This window comes from Cygnus atratus, chromosome 24 (assembly GCF_013377495.2).
Source record: "Cygnus atratus isolate AKBS03 ecotype Queensland, Australia chromosome 24, CAtr_DNAZoo_HiC_assembly, whole genome shotgun sequence".
Lineage (NCBI taxonomy): Eukaryota > Metazoa > Chordata > Aves > Anseriformes > Anatidae > Cygnus > Cygnus atratus.
Window position 1 is genome coordinate 1,801,707 of NC_066385.1, and position 19,814 is coordinate 1,821,520.

A 19,814-nucleotide genomic window follows, 5' to 3' on the forward strand; every position below is an offset into this window, starting at 1 on the left:
ATAATCCTCTATTTATTTTAGCAGTGTGCAGGAATGTGCCCGGCAGACTAAACACGTTGGCTCCCCCTGCCCTGGGGCTGGGAGCAGGGGGAGCACCGTGGGTGCCCGCTGCTGGGCTCCCCGTGTCCAGACCCAGACGAGCTCCGTGTTCATCAGAGCCAGGGTCTGCACAAGGTGACACCAACAGTGGGGCCCAAGGGTTTCTATGAGGGTACAAAACAATTAATTTTTAGTACAATCAAGCTTAGGAAGAGCTCCTTGCACAGGGAGGCTGCTGATCTCCCTCTGTCTCCTCCCTCTGTGCCTGCGCAGTTATCACAACTGCCGAATTTTCACCGGCTGCCTTGCAGCAATCAGCACCGGCTGAACGTTTTGCTGTCTGCTAACAGATTTATCCTCCCCAAAGCCCTATGAGACAGAGCAGCAATATCACATCTGAGATGAGGAATTGAAGCACAGAGATGCTGCATGACCTACCCGAAGTCACCCAGGAAATATACGGCGTAGGAAGAGATTGGACTGAAACCTCCCCGCTCCCTACTCCCCCAACAAAGCACCGTCCTTCATTTCATCACTGAGAAGTTCCGCGCTCCGTAGTCGCAGGGAGGTGGATTTAGGAAGAGAAGGCACCAGTCATGGCCTGAAGTGATGAAGAGCTTACAGAGTCTTCATCAACATGAGCAGCGTTGGTGCTGCACCACCAGCTGGCTCCTGAGCGATGGGATCACGTTCCCCGTCCTGTGCCACAGCTGCAAGGGGCAGTAGCCAGCAGTGTGTTTCCACGCTTGGTTGAGAAACAGCTGGACCCGTCTGTGGCAGCCTTCTGAGTTTCAACCAAGACTTTGTGTGCCTCCTTGGTGCCAAGCTGCTCCTTTGGGATCAATAAGAATACATTAACATTCCAAGTGTAAACTTTTTTTTCCCCTTTAAACCTTCTTGACCTTTGGCAGGGCCAAAGTGCTGGTTATGATGGCAAAAGCTGAAGCTCAGGTGGGATTTAACTGACTTTTGTCTTGATGTCTCCTACACAGAGCATCTCTATGGCTCTGTCACTCCGAAGTACACACGAAGCAGCATCCCTGAGTTCAGCCTGTACAGACAAACACGAACGTAGGTTTTGTGTTTAACACTAACCCCATCACAGGCTCAAGGAGCAGGCTGGTGCTGTGTTGGCAAAGGGCTGACCGGGGCGACAAGGCTACTCCATAAGCCGGTCTGCCTCCCGTGACTGCCCACCTTTATTAGAGGCAGAAATGGGAGGGTTTGATACTTTCTTAATTGAATAGGTGGCAGGAAAAGATCGTGCTTGGATCCCAGCTCTCCTCGCAGCCTGAGGACTGCAGCCCAGAGAGCTGCTCAGTTGCCGAGGAGCTGGCACGGGCGTTTTGGAGCGTGCTGGAAGCTGGCACGGAAATTGTGCTGTACCCAGCCTTCGGGTGGAGCGAAACGCTGCGTTGTGTGCGTAGCACTGAGGTCAGGGCGGCCATGTACATTGCAGTGCAGGAGGAGGAAGGTTTTAGGGCAGTAATGGAAGTCCAGCACACTCATATAGCGCCAGCTTTGGTTAGGTTTATGCACGTATTTGAAGTGATGAGCGCTATTCTGAAGCTCTGCCACCAAAAACAATGACACATTCCCTCCTCTTCTCTTTGGCTCCACTTCAGAGTGTGTCTATCCAGTTTCTCTTGCAACACACGTTTGTCTGCTCGGTGCCCTTATGGCTGTTTAATTAGTATTCATGTTTCCTTTCAAGTAGCAATGGAGTCGAGTGCACAGAGCTGGAGCGCTGCAAGCGTATCGCGTGGGCTGGGCACTGCCGCACGTGGCACTGAGGGACCTGGTGGTGACCAGGCCATCAAGACATTTCACGTGCTTCCAAAATAATTGAGTTAGAAAACCTCTTGGAATCTCATCTCAGAGGAATATGAAGGCTGTAGCAATAGAGGAGGCATGGAAATGAGACCCAAGCCTTGGGGTCTCTTAGCAGCTGAGGTGGTTGCAAGGGTGTGCAGGCTGCGTGCTGCACAGGGCAGCAGCTTGCTGGAGGCAGGGACCTGCCTCGTGCTGTGTTAGCAACACGCCTAGCATTTCTGCTCGGTGCTTCGGACTCATGATGGTGACAGAAATAAAGAGGAAGCGTGATAGCACAGCACGGCCAAAGCCAACTGATGCTGACAGTAGCAATTCCATGGGGGCTTGCAGCCTGCCCTGCTGTCAGCTTCTTCTCTTGCCACTTGTCCACATAGGGGCTGGGTTTTGCAGCTTGAGAAGAGCTTCAAGTCACGCGGGGTAGCCCCAGCTGCATGGGATACACACTGCACACATGTGAGCATCTCATATCTTGTCTGCTACGGTGAGGGTGGTATTTAGTGCTGCAGCTCGTGAATGATATTTTCATTGTCTCCTAACAAGCCACAGTGGCAGGCTTTTCCCCCATCCCTTTAAGAAGTGACTCACAGGCAGGCAACTGTCAGTGTCTTGGGTGCTATTAATATCTCTGTAAGAACATGGTGAGAAGTGTTTTTTTATTATTTTTTGGGGGGGGGAGGATGGGTGTTAAAATATAACTCCTCCTCGTGTGGCTGGGCCTTTGTGTGAGCAAGCAGACAGTCCTGCCCACAAAAAGAATTTGCTTAAAACCCTTCCATTTAAAAAGAGCTGACCATGCTGGAACAGCATTATTGGAGAAACTGTGCCAGAAACAGCACTCCTGTGACTGCAGAGAGGAGAGGGCGAGCTCCAGTTGTTAGCCAAAGGCAGGCTGGAGCCTTCCAGTTCAGGTCTTTGCCTTCAGTGTGCATGGCCCTGCTGGTGGCCTGGGCAGCTCAGCTCAGTCCCCAGCACCTCGCCCCAGCAGGATGCAGGCGAGGGATGGTTGGATCCTGGGAGAAGCATCGCTGCAAAGCTGGACGTAAGGGGGCTGGGATTTAAGCTTGGTATGGGAATGGGTCAGAAAAGGGTATGCCACTCCAGAAAGCTGCACCCCGCTCCAGCAAAAGGCTTTGATCCTTCAAGCCCTAAATGGAGGGGGTGAGCTTAGGGCTTTCTGCCCTTCCAGCGGTGCAGTGGGGTTCACTCGGCTGCCCCCACCCAAGTGCAGAGAAAACCCATTCCAGCAGCCCGCGGTCGCTGCCCGTGATTTTGGCAGGAGGAGAGCGGTGTCTGGGCGCCATGCAGCCCTCCTGTGCCTGGCGCCACACCGCTAGGAGGAGAGGTGAGGATGTCATCTGGATCCCAGCTGGCAATTTCCTATCCTTCCTTAATGGACTGAGCGTGGTCCCCATAACTATAAATTTTCCTGGCTTGGGTCAGTTGAAATTGGAGACTTAATGCTATAGAAGGGCACGTTCTTATTTTATTTTTGCACTCTGTGTAATCACATTGATGGCAGCAGTGTAACAGTCCTGAATTATGGGTGACCAGAGAAAAAGAAGGCATCTCCTTAGCTCCCTGTTGTTATTGTCTCTGGGTGCAGAGCAAAATGTGTAGGCTCCAGGCTAGATTGTGTAAATCTCGTTAGAAAGCCATTCCCAGCTAATGAAACCCTGGGAGAGAGGGATTTGGCTTCCCAGCCTTCAGCCTTATAGCAAAGGCTGGAATAAATCCATCTTCAGCTATGTGTAGGCTGTTTTCCCCTCTCCCCCATTGCGAGGCTGTATTTATTGGTGGAGGCGAGATGCTGTCGCGGCTCTCCGAGATCAGCCGCGGGTCAGCAATTTGTTGCGTCTGCACCTGAGTGATTTCCAGTGACAATTATCTCCTCGTAAGGAAAAAAAATAAAATAAAAGCTAGTGTGCAAAGAAATCTCACCTGGTCTTTAATCCTCATATGGAAACAGGGAGCAGACATGTAAATAATTATATCTCCCCCACTGCGAGCCCGCTCTGCAGCTTGCTTGGCAATATGTATTAATTCAAGGGAGCGGAGCTGTTAAGGAAAGCTGTTGAAACGAAGTATCTGAGATAAATGCATCTCATCTTTCCCTGTTTGTGCAGGCTGAGGCTGTGCCTGCCAGAGCCGTAGATTCCACTTGGGGTCATGTTTGTTTGGCTGCGACTTCGCTGCTCAAAGCAAGGGTTTACCAGCTCCTGCCGCGTGAAATACGATGGCCTTTGTCCTTTCTGCTTGATGGCCGTTATGTTGTTTGCTGAAGTTTGGAGTGCATCTGTTGTGTTATTGGTGTTATTAATATAAAGAGAGAGCAGAGCTCTCATAATGCAGACTCCATCTCTGGGATTCAGGCTGCGTGCATCGCCGTGTTCCTGCCCTGCAGCTCATGGGGTGACTGGGAGCCCCCGGGGCACGCTGCCGTCAGGTGCCGGTGGAGATCTCTGATCCCCCATATCAGAGCCCGTCTCTGCAACCTGCCCTCTTCTTGCAGCTTCTCGATGCAGACGCTGAAGCAGGAATGTCTATTGCTCTGTTCTCTGCTTTTTCTGGTTTCATCTCATTTCCTTGCCCAACACATACAGACACGGGGGATCTTTCTCCCCCCCTCTGCTCGCCACTCTCAACTTTTCTCATTGTGCTGTGCGGCCTCCAAGCGTCTGCTGGTTTTTGCTGTGCAGAACAAAGACCTGGCCAAGCCTGCAAGGCTGGAGGACAGTGCCTGGTGCCAGGGACATCCCTGCTTCGACCTGAGCTCCTCAGGCGTTTGGGCAGCACACGAAGGGAACTGCTGCAGGACTCTGTTGCTGTGGCCAGACATGGGCTGGGCCGCCAGTGGAGCCGGCGGAGCATGGCAGGCCATCAGTGTGTCAGGAATGAGCGCTTGCTTTAATGGAATAAACTTGGTGAACGTGAATGCAAGCTGGGAAATTTGCTCGTGTAACAAAAGGTGCTGGTGGAAGCAAAGTCAGCTGGGCCTGTCTGTCATCGAAGTGCGAGAACACAGCCCTCAGTGTGCAGCAGGGGGAAACTGTACGCAACAGCTGAGATGAAAACCCACGAGTGAGAAAGCATCCAGGCCCTTCTGGGAGAGCACGGGCTGCTGGAAATATTTGCATTGTTTTGCATTCTCTTTATCTCCTGCCTGTCCCAAAGAATAGAGGGTATCCTGTGCCTATAATGAAGTCTCTGAAGGTTTGAATACTTGTTTTTTTCCTGCTCTAACTTATCTTTTTAAATGCTTTATGGCCTCAGTGTTCTGTAATTGAATGCATTTTATTTAGAAAATAACATTTAGTGCCACTTTGGATTTCCAATTATTCTTCAATCGGACTTTGAGGACCTGATGTTTTTGTCATTTTGATACGCACAAAAGATGGCAACATCAGAGCAGCCAAACAGCAAATTATTTCCACTGCTGATTACTGGGCTCAGGAGTAAAATATGCAGGGCCAAATTTAGTCTCGGCACAAATCTCTTGAAATGAACCAAAGTATTACACCAGTGGCAAATTTGCCCCCGAGCTTCCAAGGATGCTGGAAGAAATCAGAGCAAACAGAGCTGTCAGTGGCAGTCGTGGCGATGTCTCCGTGCTGCAGCTGCCGGCGTTACCAGCGCTGGCTTTTCACATAAAGCCCCTGGGGTGGCTTCGTGCTGCGGTGCTGGCAGCGCCCACGGCTCCCTGCTCTGCCTCCAGAGCAGGAGCAGCACAGTAAGGTTCTCCCACTCATTTTTGGGCACCAAAGCCGCCAGCAGAGGGAAGGGTGGGAAGTCGGCGGCTGCTGTGGTAGCTCCGGGAGCCTGTTCCCTGCGAGGCGGCACGGCATGGCCAGATCCTCGTGGTGACATGCGGCTCCTGCCCCGAGCAGGTGCAGGCAGGGCACTTGCTAAGGGCGGAAAAAGCCATCCCATCTCGATCCTGTCGTTGGCACGTTTTTCAAACAATGAGGGAATACAGAGGGCAGAGGAGATACTCAGTCATTCATGGGAAAGCCTCCAAAAAATGGAAGCTGCAGCAGTGCTGGCCGTATCTGTTGGTTAGTGTCTGTGATGGAGCTCGAGGTCCTTGGCGACACTTTCTGTTCCAGGAGGAAAAAATGAGTGCTGTGCAGCAGTCATTATAACCGTGTTATAATGATACAAATTTTCTTGGAACTTGCTGCGAAAGGGCAAGCCCTCCTGTTCCCGTGTTGGTGTGTCCTTGTTACCTGGAGAGGGCGCGGTGTTTCCTCAGTGTCTGGGAGAGCACGAGCCTGAGCACAGCCTGCGCTGAGCCAGCCGATGAATGGCACGGGGAGGGGGTCCTGTCACCCTGTCCCCTTCTTGCCTTGTGGCATTTCCTCTGCAGGCACAGGACAGAGGAGGGATGATCCTGTTTGTCTGCGTTTGCTCTCAAAGACAACTATTGCTGTGGGGCCGCTCTGCGGCCTTGAGACAAGAGGCACGAGCCGTGGGGCTGGATGCCCAAGGCTGCCGGTGCCTGAGTGTGGCAGAGCCAGCCCAGAGGCGATGTTCCTCTGTTCTCTGCAGGAGATGTGGGATGTTGTTGCAATAGCCATTGCCTAGGACATCCCACGTGCGTTTGTGTTCTTCAGGTTTTGGTGAAAGCCGTATCTTCACCTCCACTGAACGACCCTGCTGGGGAAGCACAGGGCCAGCCCTGTGGTGCTGAGGGGGAACACCAGGTGTTGTGGCAGCAGCCCCTTGTTTTCTTCCCTCCTGATGCTGTGTGTCAGCTCCTGAGATGTTCTTTGGGGCTTTATCGTGCTCCTTTGTCACCAGCCCGTTGCAGTGATCAAAGGCCTCGTCTGTGTGCCGGGGCGTGATGCCGGCGCCTGCCATGGGACAGCGGTTTTCTTCTTTGGGGAAAGGGCTTAAAGATCATTTTCTTTCAGAACTGGAGAGTTTGGGATGTACTTAGGAGGGTTCGTTTCTCACGGTGGTGGTCAGGTTCTTAAATTATATTTTTGACAGGCGTATGTAATGATATACAAATGGAAAAGTGATAGAGTAACAGAAAATTGACTGGCAAGGACAGCATAATGCAGTTAGAGAGCAGTACTTAGCAAAAAGCCACTGAGGTTACAGCACTGTTTCTGGAGCAAATGAGCAGTAGGACCACAGTCAGACTGTGAAAACAGTAATGATACGACTCTGTGACCTTTAAAGCTACTCAGGGCATTCAAATGCTTTGGATTTTCCAGGCTCTATGCAATTACACACACCGGTCATGCCTGTGAATTCCCTCGTAGGTTTCTGGTGTATTTAAACAATTGGAGAACCCTGAAATGGCTCATGGAAGGGGGAATCGAGGGCTGTTGGTGTGTGAGTGCTGCAGGGTGCTGAAGTCTTTCATGACCCTGTGGACAGGAGCCCGCTGGGGGGCCGCAGCAAAGGTGCTGCTGGTGCTGCTGCCCAGGGTGCAGCGTCCCTGAGGGAAAGCAGCATGCCAAGGCGCCCACCTGCACAGGGACATCCCCACAGCTCAGCCCTCCCAGCCAGGCTCCCTTAGCCTGGGACCCAGCCAGGCAGGGAGGTGCCGAGGGGACCCGCAGGAGCTGCAGGGGCTGGGAGCCGTCCTTCCCCGCTTGGCCCATTCTCCAGGCAAGGCTGCTGCTGAATACTAATGTCGGTCACACGCGAGGTGCAGGGCAGAGCTGAGGTTGGGCTATTTAAAAGATACTCGCGTGTGCCAAGAAAACAAACAGAAAGGGCCAGTCAAACCTTTCCAGTGTCATTGACACCCGAGGACGCGCCAGGGCTGGGAACAAAGCGCGCATTGTGGCGGAGCACAGCGTGCGAGTCTGTTGGGAGCGGGCAGATGCGGGGCTGCCCACCCCGCTGCGCCGCGGCCAGCTGGCCACGTGGGAGCCCTTTCAAGGTGGGTGGCCAGACACATCCCCCGGGCAGCCCCGGGCTTTCTGCAGAGCAGGGAGGGTAAACAAAATGTGGCCTCCTTGTCTGCGTGCGTGCCAGGGGTGGCAAGTGGCCAGGCACTTGAGGGGCGATGCTGTCAGGACAGGGATGGGGGAAAGCCGCAAGTCAGAGGAGCTCCAGCGCCGTGGCCAGCAGGAGAGGGGTGCTGTGCTGCCCAGGCATCTCGACACTGGCCCCAGTACTGGGTGTCCCACATGTTTTTGGGCCTGTTGGTGCAGGCCACGCCTGCAAAACCCCAGAGACCTCCAGCTGCTTGGGCTGTGGGTGATGAGTGCTGGAGGTTCATTGAGTGCACCCAGGAGCGCAGCCGGGCTGCAGCCTTTACGCCATGCCCCACTGCGCAGCTCTTCCACCAGTTCCCGTCCCTCCTCTATAAAAAAACAGACAATGTTTCATCTGCTTCTGGGAGCAGCTGTGCTCTGTTATGTCTGTGTGCATCTGTTGGCCATTCCTGCAGGGCTTCAGCCCCTCTTCGAGCTGCTGGGTAGGGCAGAAACACGGGTACGGCGCTGCCATTTGGGCTGTGCCAGGTGCCTGTAGTTATCAGGCACAGGATAAGGACCCCATGGGTTTTGCTGCTCTGCCCCACTGCAGCAACGGAGCGACGCAAGGGTTAAGCACAGGATCCACCGAGATGGGGAAATAACCAAATAACCAGAGTGAGCAGAGCCTGGGGGTACCGGGGTGCTCGGCAGCAAGCTCGGGGCTCCAGCTGCCTCCCATCCGCTTGCTGCTCATTTTTCATGCTGAACACAGCTGCCGCCAGCGTCTCTTTCCTACCCCTGTTCCTGCCAGTTTTATGAGAAAAGAATAAAGAGGGGAAACAGATAACTGCAGAGGTTCATTTGCCAATTGTCAGGCAGCCGGTGCATCAGAAATAGAGTCATCGGTCTGCTTCCTCCCCACGCTGGGCTGCGCAGGCATCTTATCATTAGCGGCATCATTTATTCATGGCTCCCCGAGCCACCCTCCTTTTTGGAGGAAGGGACCCGCTGATGCTCCCATTTTTTCCAGGGTGGCTCTGGCCTTGACGAGCTCGCTCTGGCTGCGGATGGAGTGGGAGAAGCTGCCTTTCCTGCCGACCCCAACCTCTGCCTGTGGGAGAAGGCTTCCCGTGGCCAGCGGGCTGTGATCGATCGGCTCAGCAAGGGCAGGAGCAGGCAGCGGGGTCTGCCTGGTGCCTCGGGCTGCCCCTCTCCCTTTAGCTTGGTAATTAGGAGGTCTCGGAGAGAGGGAAGAGAGGTCACGTACGGAGTGGGCCTATTAACCCTGTCCCTTGCCAGGACCCCGTGGAGAAATGCCCTTCAAGCAGCTGCTCCCCTGCAGCTTCCAGCAGAGCAATGCTCCCCGTCCTCCTCTGCTGCCCTGGCATGGGTCGGGGTTTGCCTCCTGTGAAAACTTTTTCTTCTCCAGCCCTGCTGGAAAACAGTGCCAGAGAGCAAATCTTGCTTGGGAGTACTGGGAGAATCGTCTCTTCCACGTGATAGGAAGCCACTGCAGTGGTTCACCTGGTGTACCCTCACAGATTTTGGCATTCCCTGCTCAGAGGCCGGCTCTTGCTGGGCTCCTGTCAGTGCTTCTGGCCTACTGTGGCAGCCCCTCGTTTTGGGGGTTCTGAGGATCTTCCCCCTTGCTTCTAGCCTTGCTACAAGCCGAGCGCTACTGATTTTTATGTAAACCACTTTATTCTGTGATTTCAGTCCAAGTCCGCTCGGCCCCCCGGCTGCTCCTGGAGCTGTTCTGTAGGTAAACTCCGCGGCAGTCGGCAGGATCCCCCTGCAGCCCGCCGGGTCTGGTCCTGCACTGACGCCAGCGAGATTTATGGAAATGTATGCACAACTTCCTCAGGCTCTGATGGAGCAGAAATAGTTTCATGGCGTTATTTGCCTAAAATGCCACTGTTTTGAGTGCTGAACCCGGACAGTGAGAAGCTGATGTCAGAGGAGCTGTTTACAGCAGGACCTGATATGGCTTCGGGGGACAAGTGACTTAGCAGGGCAGCTCTGGGAACATTAATGCAGCAATTCTGAAGTTTTTGTAAGCTCTGAGCCTGTGTTGCCTCTGCCTTCAGTCAAAGCAGTGCCTCAGCCCCAGAGCTGCTCTTTGATTCTGCTTCTCCCGTGTAGCAAAACAGCAGCCCAAGGAAACGCAGGTAAAGATGAAAGCTAAACTCTTTGCCTAACTTTCTCTGGCTGTAAAGCTATTGCAGCTTGTATTTCAATAACAGGGCCCTTGGTTGGTTTTTCTGGTTTCCCAGGGGAGCTTCCAAGCCTCGGGCAGCGGTGTTTGCTCGGTGGGGTGCGCAGGGAGGGGACGTGGGTATGTGAAGTGCTGACGTGGTGGTGGCACCAAAAATTGAAGTCAGGTCCCACAGAAAGGGGATGTTTTGGGGAAGGTTTGATGGGAGAAAACCGCCATGCTGTGACTTGGGACCTACCGAAACCCCCTAATTGTGTGTCAAAGCAAACCCCAGATGAGCGATGTTCTCCTGGCAGCCTGCCGTCGGCTCCGGGGCGCCCATCGCCTGTCCTGCGGCTCGCTGGCCCCAGCTTGGGGAAAGGAATGTGAAAGGGCTGTTGTGTAAACTACCCGCTGTCTGAACAGACTTTGTTTTCAATGTAAATCTGCTGCAGGGAGTGATTTAATCTTCATTTATTCTTTTTTTTTTTCCTTATTTCATTAAATAAGATTTATACAGGTATAGGGCTGGAAAGGTCACCCGTCCCCTGGGCTGTGGGAAGAACTCTGCGCCTTCCTCCCTCTTCCCGCTCCTGCCTTACCCCTTGTTGCAGGGTGGGAAAGCACCACGGCTGGGGTTCGTTGCCTTTCTGGAAAGTTAATTTATATCTGCGTGGTACACGCGGGCTCAGCAGTATTTCAGCTGAGCCTCCAGGCCCTCATCAGCTGCGATGGAGCACCCTGAGGGGCAGGACAGGGTCGTTCCTCTCCTCTGCTCCCCTGGGAGAGCCCAGGGTGAGGCAGCTGATGGCCAAAGCAAAGTCCTGGGGTTTGGGCTCAGGCTCTGCACTTGACGTACTGCTGGCAATTTGCTCTGCATTCCTTCTGCAGGCTGCTTTCGTACCTCTAAAATGAGATATTTTATATTTGTCTCATTTGCTGGTGAGTTATGAGGCTGAACAGGTTTTTTTTTGCCAAGCTTTGCAGACATAAGTGATGGGGCACACCTGTGTCCGTGTGCTCCCAAGCCCACGCTGTTTGTCCCGTCGGTCGGGCTGTGACCCAGCTCTGAGCACAGCACCCAGCGAGCAGCATCACTGCTCACCACGCTTCCTCCCGCCCAGGTGCTGAGCTCCAGCAGCCTCCAAAGTTTGCAATCCAAGGCAGCAGAGCTGGAAACAAGGTTTCGCAGCTTTCTGAGCAGCAGTCTGCTCTCCGGGGCTTTCCTGAACCCAGAAAGCAGGTGGCTGGCCTCAGCTCCATAAGGGCTGGAGGCTGGGATGCAAGGACGAGGGACTCTTGTTGCCATCACCTTCAGCAGCGCTGCCTTTCGTCGTTAGCATGTAAATGCCACCGAGCACCCAGGAATTATCCATCTATGATCTCTTCATTAGAAGAGCCTTCTGATCAGGTTAATCTCGCCTTCCCCATGTGGAAAGGAGGATGCTGAGCAGCTGTAAGCACCAGGAGTGTAGGTAGAGCTAACCTCTGAGCAGGAAGGATGCTGCGAGCACCGGGTTTCAAGTGAATTGGAAGCGATTGCTCAGCTCTGGCACAGAAGTAGTGGTGCTGAGGGACTGGTCCTGGGCTGCAGGCGCCCTGGGATATTTGTGCTGGAGATGCTGCCTAGTGGAGGCCTCCTCAGAAGGGAGGGAGCGGAGGAAGCTTCCAGCCTGATGCGTTTTTTCCAGCCTCTCGGTGGTCTGCTCTCCTCTAGGGAAGGATAAGCCAACGCGAACATGGGGGAGGGTGGAGGAAATGTGTTTCAGCAGTAAATATGGCCTTGTTATTTATCAATGCGGAGTAATTGAAGTAATTTCATGTCGTTTTTAAATGCAGTGCCTAGGGATCTAATCTATCTGTCTAATATTAATGGGTAATATTTGGTTGCCTCATCCATTCATTACTGTTTTCATTAAGACTCTAATCCTATTTAGGAGTCTGTTTGTCATCTTAAACTCCTCTGTTTTATCTTAGCCTGCCACAATCCTTTTTAACAACTTAACTGAATTCATGAGTTCTAGGCTAGCAGCTTGGGGGAAGGGGCCTCTGCTGTCTAGCATGTGGTTTTTATAGGGAGAGAGGAAAAACAGACGGCTGAAGGCAATCGCAAGCAGCAGGCACGGAGCTCGCCTGTGATACACACCGCCGAGATCTCGGTCTTTCAGAACAGATCGAGATGACTGCATCTCGGAGCACGGAGCTCCCCTCGCTGCCACACACTGCGCTGACACCTACTTTGAAGCCTGCAGCATTCCCAGGCCTGTACGAGGAGCTGCTCGGAGCGAGGCTGTTGCTTGTAACCGCTCGGGGAGCTCCCAGCGAGGCGCTCTCAGCCCCTCCAAGGCTTTCCTGCTCCCAGTCACTATCGCAGCGCAGGGCTTTTAGCATTGTCTGCTCAAAAAACTTCCCTAAAAACCTTCCCATAGGTTGTTTGTGCTGACTTGTAAAGTGTAGGGCCTTCATGTGCCCGCCTGGGTGCCTACCAGTGCGGGATTCCTATCGGTTGGACCGGGAGCAGGTCCCAGGGGATGGCCGCCGGTCCTGCTGTCCCTTGTGCTGCAGATACTCACAGCAAGGTTCCAGTTTGCCTGTTCCCATTTCAGGTCTAAGGGCACCGTGGCCGTTTTCTGCTCAAATTTGCATGCAATAGAAGACAATGAGCAAAAACCTGGCTTTTTTTCTGCCTAGAGCCCTACAGAGCATCACACAGAAGAAATAATGAAATCTCCTGGCACACCAGGAGATTTCTCTCCTAGAAGAGAGCCAAGATGCCCCTGCCTGTGCTGTGCTACCAGTGTGACTGCTGTGGCCAAAAACAGCCTCTTCCCTTTGCTCCCACAGCCGTCACCTCTCTCGGGGCTCCTCCGGAGCAGGTCCTGGTGTCCTGGGGTCGTGGTGCCAAGGTCCCCACGTCCCCATCATCAGGGCACTTTGGGGGCACCTGCAGTGGGGCCGTGCTGTCACGGCATGCCCTGAGCTGCGAGGTGTCCGAGGCTAATGAGGGTCCCGGGGAATCGAGCTGCTTGCTCTTAATGACTCTCCAGCTATCTTCTGTCTAAAACAGTAATTTTAATAAGCGCGGCCCAATTGCAAGAGTTCGTCGAACACCTAATTACATTGGTTATAACTCCAGAATTATTCAGAATTCTATTTTTGTCACTTGCTTGCAAAATAGAGAGGGAAAGAAGTGCATGTTTTATAACTATTCACCTTAATTAATTTTCTAAGCTTCTGTTAAAACTTTCAAATGACTGCAGGGAGTGCGCTACGAGTTACGTGGCAGCAAGGCAAAGCACTGAACACGGGGGCCGTGAACTGATGCAAGATAAAAGTTTACTGTGTTGGATTGATCCCCACCTGAGCCCAGAAATTTTGGAAAGCATTCTCCTTTTATCCTTATTAATTGGTTCCCGGGAGGCTCGGGCTAATCAGTGCTGCACAAAGAAAATTTCCTGTTGGCAGGGTGGTCTTGCTGTGCAACTTGCCATTTGCCAGAAGCCGGTGCCAACGCTTCAAGAAAGCCACTTCTGAGGACAGCAGTGCTGTAGATCCAAGTGGGGCGCCCTGGGGAGAGGCGACGTGCTCCCGGCCGGCTGGGTGCCAACGGGTCGGTCCTGCAGACCACGAGGCCGGGAGGCTTTGGTCGCTCGGGGACCCCGCAGCTCTACTGCCCGCGCGGAGCTGAGACCTCGTGGCGCGGACGGAGGGAGCCCTGCAGCACGTTCGGGACCTCCCTCAAACTTCTTTGTGATTGAGAACAAAAATGCAAATCCCTCGAGGAATGGTGATTTTCCAGGGAAAGAACCACGTGGGTGTATTACAGCGTAGCCTGGTTTTCTTTGTGGAGACCCCAGCTTTAGCATCTCGTTCCTCATTATCAGCTTGTGTTAATGTTTAGCACATCCTTTCCTTGCCAAGACAGTTGAGTTTCTCTGGAGCAGTTCGGTGGAAGCCCGGAGCAGCTCTGTGCCAATATTTCAGCCAGTGTTTTTATTCCTATGGTAGATGAAAGAATCACTTTCCAATCTTGCCCATGCGACGTGCATGAGCTGTTCCCAGGAGCCCGCTCTCCAGTACCAGCAGCCACGTGCCGCTGGCAGAGCCACGGTTCCGCTGCGCGTCCCCAGCTCCCCGCTTGCAGATGGTCCGTGTGAAGCAGTGGGGAGAGCTGATGCTGCCAAGGCACTTCGGAGCTGATGCTGTCGCACGCAGGCTCATGCAGGTGTGCTGTGGGGAGCCTTGGAGCAGCTGGCAGGCACGTGAGTGCCGGCACGTGGTCCAAACCGCTGCGTGCACACCGCGATGCTCACAGTGTGTGCAGCAAGAGATGCTGGGGGTAGGAAGGGTGGCTGGGGTGCTCCGTGGGAGGGTTTCCAGGCTGCCAAAACCAGGCAGGGTGCATGGACAGGACCATTCCCAAGCACTGCAGGAGCCCCATGCTGGGCTGTACTCAGCTGCTGGGTTTGCTCGGTGATGGTGGGAGCATGGTCGGTGCTGTGCCCGGCGAGCGGTGCCCTTCTCATGTCATCTCCTGCACAATCTGTGTTGTGCTGAGGACCTAGGAGGAGCTGGTAGATTCAGCTGATGGAGAATTCGGTGCACAGCTGTGGGCAGCCCATGTCTGGGAGGAAAAACCCATTTCTCCTCCCCTAGGTTTATATGATGCTGTGCTTCCCCTGGGAGTGGGGATGTGATCTCTGCCTGGCAGTTTGTTATCCCAACAAATCTTGCTCAGACGTTTTGTGCTGATGCAATGATTAACTGGAGTTGTGGTGAACCACAGGAAAGCATTTGTCTGCAGCAGCCCGTGTGCCAGAACATGGGGCTGCTGCAAGCCTGAGTCCTGCTGGCTGGGGTGGGGTAGATGGAGGAACCTCTGGTGTCAGGATGATTTTTCAGCTTCATTAAGCCTTACTCTGGGACAGTTGCAGGTTTTCCACTCGCTCTTGCATCCCAGAGGAGGCTGCCCATACTTTTCATCACCTCCCTCTGGAGTCTAGCGCAAGTCTAACAAGGGGGCAGCGATAACTCAGCGGGAGCCAGGTATGCAGGGAGAAGGTCTGGTTGCTCCCTAGGACAGCCATCTGATCACCTGTGCCCCGACACAGCTTGTCCTAGTAAGATGCTAATGAGGTTCTTAGAGCAGTACAGCCGAGCTCATTGAAAAGGTTGCTCGGATCAGAGTTTAAGGAACTTTCTCCGTGTGCTTCTGCAGCGCTGTAATTAAATAATCCCTTTGTAGCCATGGAAACATTGTCTCGGTGTCCTCTCCCACTCGCTGCTCCTCTGCCAAAAGTTACAGGCGTTGATTTGCTTCTGACAGCCCCGCGGTGCCTCTGGGGACCCTCATGGTGGAGCGGCGGGGGAGAGGAGAGCAGGGTCCCCGCAGCCCCCAGCTCGCACCGTGCACCCTCGGGTGAGCTCTGCCCGCCCCAGGAGGCTCGGCAGCACAGGGCAGTGGTGCTGCGGGGACGCTCCTCAGCACTCTTCAATGCACACATTTCCCTTTGCTTTCCTCCCGTCCACCTGCTGCCCCACACCCTGCTTGCTGCAGGCACCAGCCCAGAGCCCAGAGCACGTCTGAGCTCTGCTCGGGTCCAGAGCCCGGCGTCTCCAGGCAGGGCAGGGCAGAAGGGGTCTGCAGCACCTCGGCTTCTCCAGCAGAGCAGCGAGTGCTTCCCAGCCCAGCCCCTCACGGTGGCTTTTCATGGTGGAAACTTAAGGACTTGGGATTCAATCAGTGCTGTCTGAGGAGGCAGGGAAAAAAAACAACAATAGGAAGAAGAGTTTGACAAACTTCTGAGGAAGTTTCACGTTGTTTTTCCCAGCTCCGTCAGCCTGACTCCATCGCAACTGGACCTGGCAAGTCCTTGCTCCTTCCCACACTTCTTCGTGTCTCCTGCAGCCGCACAAAGCAGTGGTTTTTCTTTTCATAAATGAAGAAAAAAAAAATCTCAGTGGAAAGTTCATCAAGTTTGGGCTCCTGCTCACTGAGTGATGGATAGCTTTAATTACGCTGAACTGGTTGGCATCTCCACTTCACTCCCCAAAGTCATTAAAAATAGATTTTCTGTGTGAGCTGCAGCAGCCCGTGGCTCTCAGGGCAGGGTGATGGGATGGGACGCCCCATGGCTGTCCCGGTCTGCAGGGCAGAGGCCCGTGCTGGAGCAGGCGTAAGCTGTGGAAACTTGGCTTTGTTTGGTTCTGGATGTATTTGTGTATTTATGCATTTGGAACTGGATTCTTGCACTTATTGTATATTTTTCTGGGGTCTGGCAGAGTTTGAGTTCATGTGTTTTGGAGAGCCTGTATTGATTTCCTTTGTTTTGTTTTGTTTTTGGCTGATGTTGTGGTCAGGCAGTCAAATAAAGCAGTAATGAGACTTTACATTTAATTATTGAGAAGTAGGTTCGTAAACGGGGAACTGAGAAACTCAGCAGCAGAGCTTGGGCATAGGCAGGAGGAAGAGACACAGCGGTGGGGCTGGAGGGAGGAGGGCTCTGCCCTGAGGATGCTCCCAAGGAGCCGGAGTCTTGGCTCGTGTCCCCCTTGCTGGTGCTGCTCAGCTGAAGGCTGCAGAGGCTGAATTGCTTTACCAGTTGCTTCGCTGTTGACCATGCTGATGCAGAGTGCCCGTTGTCCTTTCCTCTCCCTGACTTCTGCTTCATCCTCTCGCAGCCATGGCAGTGCCCCCCGGCGCTGCAGGGATGCTGCCGTGCATCTCGCAGCAAGGAGGTGCAGGTATTGATGTTTCGTTTAGGAGAATCGCTGCCTGCGGCTGCTTGGCCTCAGGACATCTCGGCTCGTGTTTTGGAGAGCAGGAACAGAAATCTCAGGGCATCCAAACTTAGTATCCACTTTGGAACGCTCGAGGCCTAGGCCTAGGTCTGCTGGTGCTCTGGGCCGAGGGCTGCAGTCAGGAGCCCTGCTTGCAGGGTACGGCGGGGCCACATGCCCTGGGGGTAAGCTCGTAGGTTCAGGCAGCAAAGTTTCCTGGGGCCTGGGCTGGGGTGGGAAATGCGCTCCTGGCGCAGCGGTAGACCTTCTGGGTGTTTGTTGTGAGTGCCAGGAACATTTCCCTGGCCCATCTTCTCTAGTGTAAATAAAGAGAGGTATTTGCATTTAAAAACTAAATAGTGCAAACCAAAGCCCTCTCCAAATAAACCATCCTGCTCCACGCAGCCTCGCCCCCGGGGATGGGCGAAGATGAGAGCAAACAGACGGGGCTGTGCCAGGCGCCGGCCACCTCGGCTGCGCAGAGCCGCGAGGTGACGATGGAGCTCCTGCTGCCATCGGAGCGGGGCCGGGGCTGGCAGGACACGGCAGGGACCCAGCAGAGGCCAGGATTTGGGGCTCCTGCCCATCGGTGGCAGAAGGGGGCAGGGGGCAGAGCGCTCGGACCTGCCCCAGCAGTGCCGTGAGCGAGCAGACCACGAAATCAAACCCCACCTCCAGCCAGGTGCTGGGGAGCACAGCAGCACCCTGCCCTGCTGACGTTTCCAGCTGCCTCTTGGGTTTTGCCCAGCTGAATGTCCAGCACTGAGTTTTCAGCGCCCTCTGGAACCCGTTTCTCCGACCTCAGTGCCTCAGAGGTGTTTTTTTAATCAGCACTGATCCGCGTTGCTTTTCTCCTGCCCGCAGACACAGGTCTGAGGCACCGTGTTCCACATCTTCTGTTCTCTCCTCGGTGCGGTGGTTCACAGGCACAAACGCTTTGGTCTGCTAACGATAATTAGGCCGGCAGAGAACAGTTTAAAAATACTTAAAGCCAAGAGAGCATTTCCAGCCTGCCGTCAGGCAGGGGAAGGGAGTCTGAGCCTTGCTTCTGTACTGGCTGTGAAGGAAACAGCTTTCAGTTCTCTGTGTCTGTGGTAGGCATAGGAGAACGTGCAGATATACCCTACTAATGGATGTGTCTTGTTTTTCCATTGAAATGAAACATTCTTTAGAGCGTTGGAGCCTTTCAGGTAGTTGGATGGATGATGGTAAGGGAGGTTGAATGTGTCCGTTCTGGGAGAGCTGGGCAAACGCTGCAACCCCCCAACCTTTTTCATGCATGCAAATATTTAAATGACTTCTGCCCACGGTCTTTTTGAGCTTCTTCATTTGATCGCTTAGTTGGGCATTGCAGGTTTCCTGGCATTAATTCCCAGGGTGAATTTCGAAGTTGTAGGCCTAAGCACTTGAGAAGAGCAGATGATAAATTCCCTCCCAGAGTCCTGGGCCTCCCTCCAGGCAGGGGCCAGGAGCCCGACCAAGCATCCAGCCGGGGCTGTGGGCGCTGTGCGGGTGTGCGGGCTCTGCTGCACTCACCAGAGATTGAATGTGCCAAGGAGGTGAAGGGGTGAAATTGTCTGCCCTGAGTTATGCAGGCATTAAAAAGAAAGGATCAAATGGTCCCGTCTGGGCTAGAAATCTGCGACTCGAGGAATCGCTCAAAATTCCTGTGTAATTTTTAAAGAATTATCACGTACAGAAGCCACAGCTTCTGAGCAGAAAAAGAACCCAAATGCATAACATAAAATGATCTGCAACAAACTGTTATTCGTATAATTCAAATCCTCCGTTATTTATAGAGCGCCGCGAGAGCACACAGCTCCTCACAAACACGAAAGCAGCCCTGAGCTGCATACAAATGGCAGGGACGGATCCTGCAGAGCCTCACCCCACGGGTAGGAGGAGAGGATCAGCAACACCCCGTGGGTTTGGGATCGGCGAGAGGAGCCCTGCAAGGAGCTGGACGGATTTTAAGCAAAACCTTTTGACCTTCCTTGGGGTATCCTGCGGCCACTGGTGGCTCCCACGGGGACTGCTCAGAGCCACGCTGGCTCCCACGGGCAGGTTGGGTGCTGGGCGCCCTGGGGGAGCCGCTGCTGCTGGGGATGAGCTGCCCCCACACCAACATGGTGCCTGTGAGGGGCTTTGCGTGCCCAGATGGAAGAAACTTCACCAAGTGTCTGCTCGTGCTGCTGTAAACTCAGCATGCCTTTCACAGGCACCTGGGGAGATGCCTGCTGTGTGCGCAGGGGGAGAAGTCCCCCTCCAGAGAGAGGGTTTCCCGTAGACACCGGCTAAAAGGAATGCTGTGATGTTGACGGCGGTGTTGACTGATGTGAATTGCGCGTGCAGAATGAGACAAGGTCAGAAATAGGTCGAACGCCTGGTGAGACGCAGGAGAGGGCTAAAACGGAGCTGCCCATCCTTGCAGGAGGTCAGAGCCTCCCCAGAGGGGATGCAGCCGCGGCTCTGCCCCAGCAGCACGGGGAGAGCTTCCTTCTGGCCTTACACCTCCGTGTCGCTCCTTCACCCCCCGTTTCTCTGTTTCTGAAGCTCTTTGTGCAGCCAGCCGGGGCTAAATGCGTGCACGTCCCACCCAGCTCTGCCTCTCGCCTACCGACTGCTCGCTTACCCCGCACGCATCCCACAGACTCTGGCTCTGCTAAAAACCCTAAACCCCCACCCGAGTTCTGTTTCAGGCAAAGCTGTTAAGTAGGGCTCAGGAAACAAGAAGAATAGCAGCCCCATTGGTGTCGTGTTTAGAGAGGAACTGGGTTCTCACTGTGTCAACAGCACTTGGCGTGAAAGTGGCCTTTGTCTGGCGCACACTGCTCCTTTCACCCCGCACCCCAGCTGCTGCCCGCCGGGCACTGCGGTGACGGACGGGGCGGCTGCGGGCAGGTGGCAGGGCTGGGACCCCCCCGGGACCCTGGGAGAGGTGAGCACCCGTGGGAGCATGCCGTGTGCTCAGACCTGCCTGAGCAGGCAGGCTTTCTGCCTTCTCTTTAAAGCAAACGAAGCCGCTGCTTCTG

The 19,814-nt window shown here is 54.1% G+C and overlaps 1 protein-coding gene across 1 annotated transcript in view; it reads left to right on the forward strand.

Annotated features, from left to right (window-relative positions):
- Positions 1-19,814, forward strand: part of PLXNA2 (plexin A2) — a 134,838-nt gene that overhangs the window by 55,923 nt on the left and 59,101 nt on the right. The window lies entirely within an intron of this gene.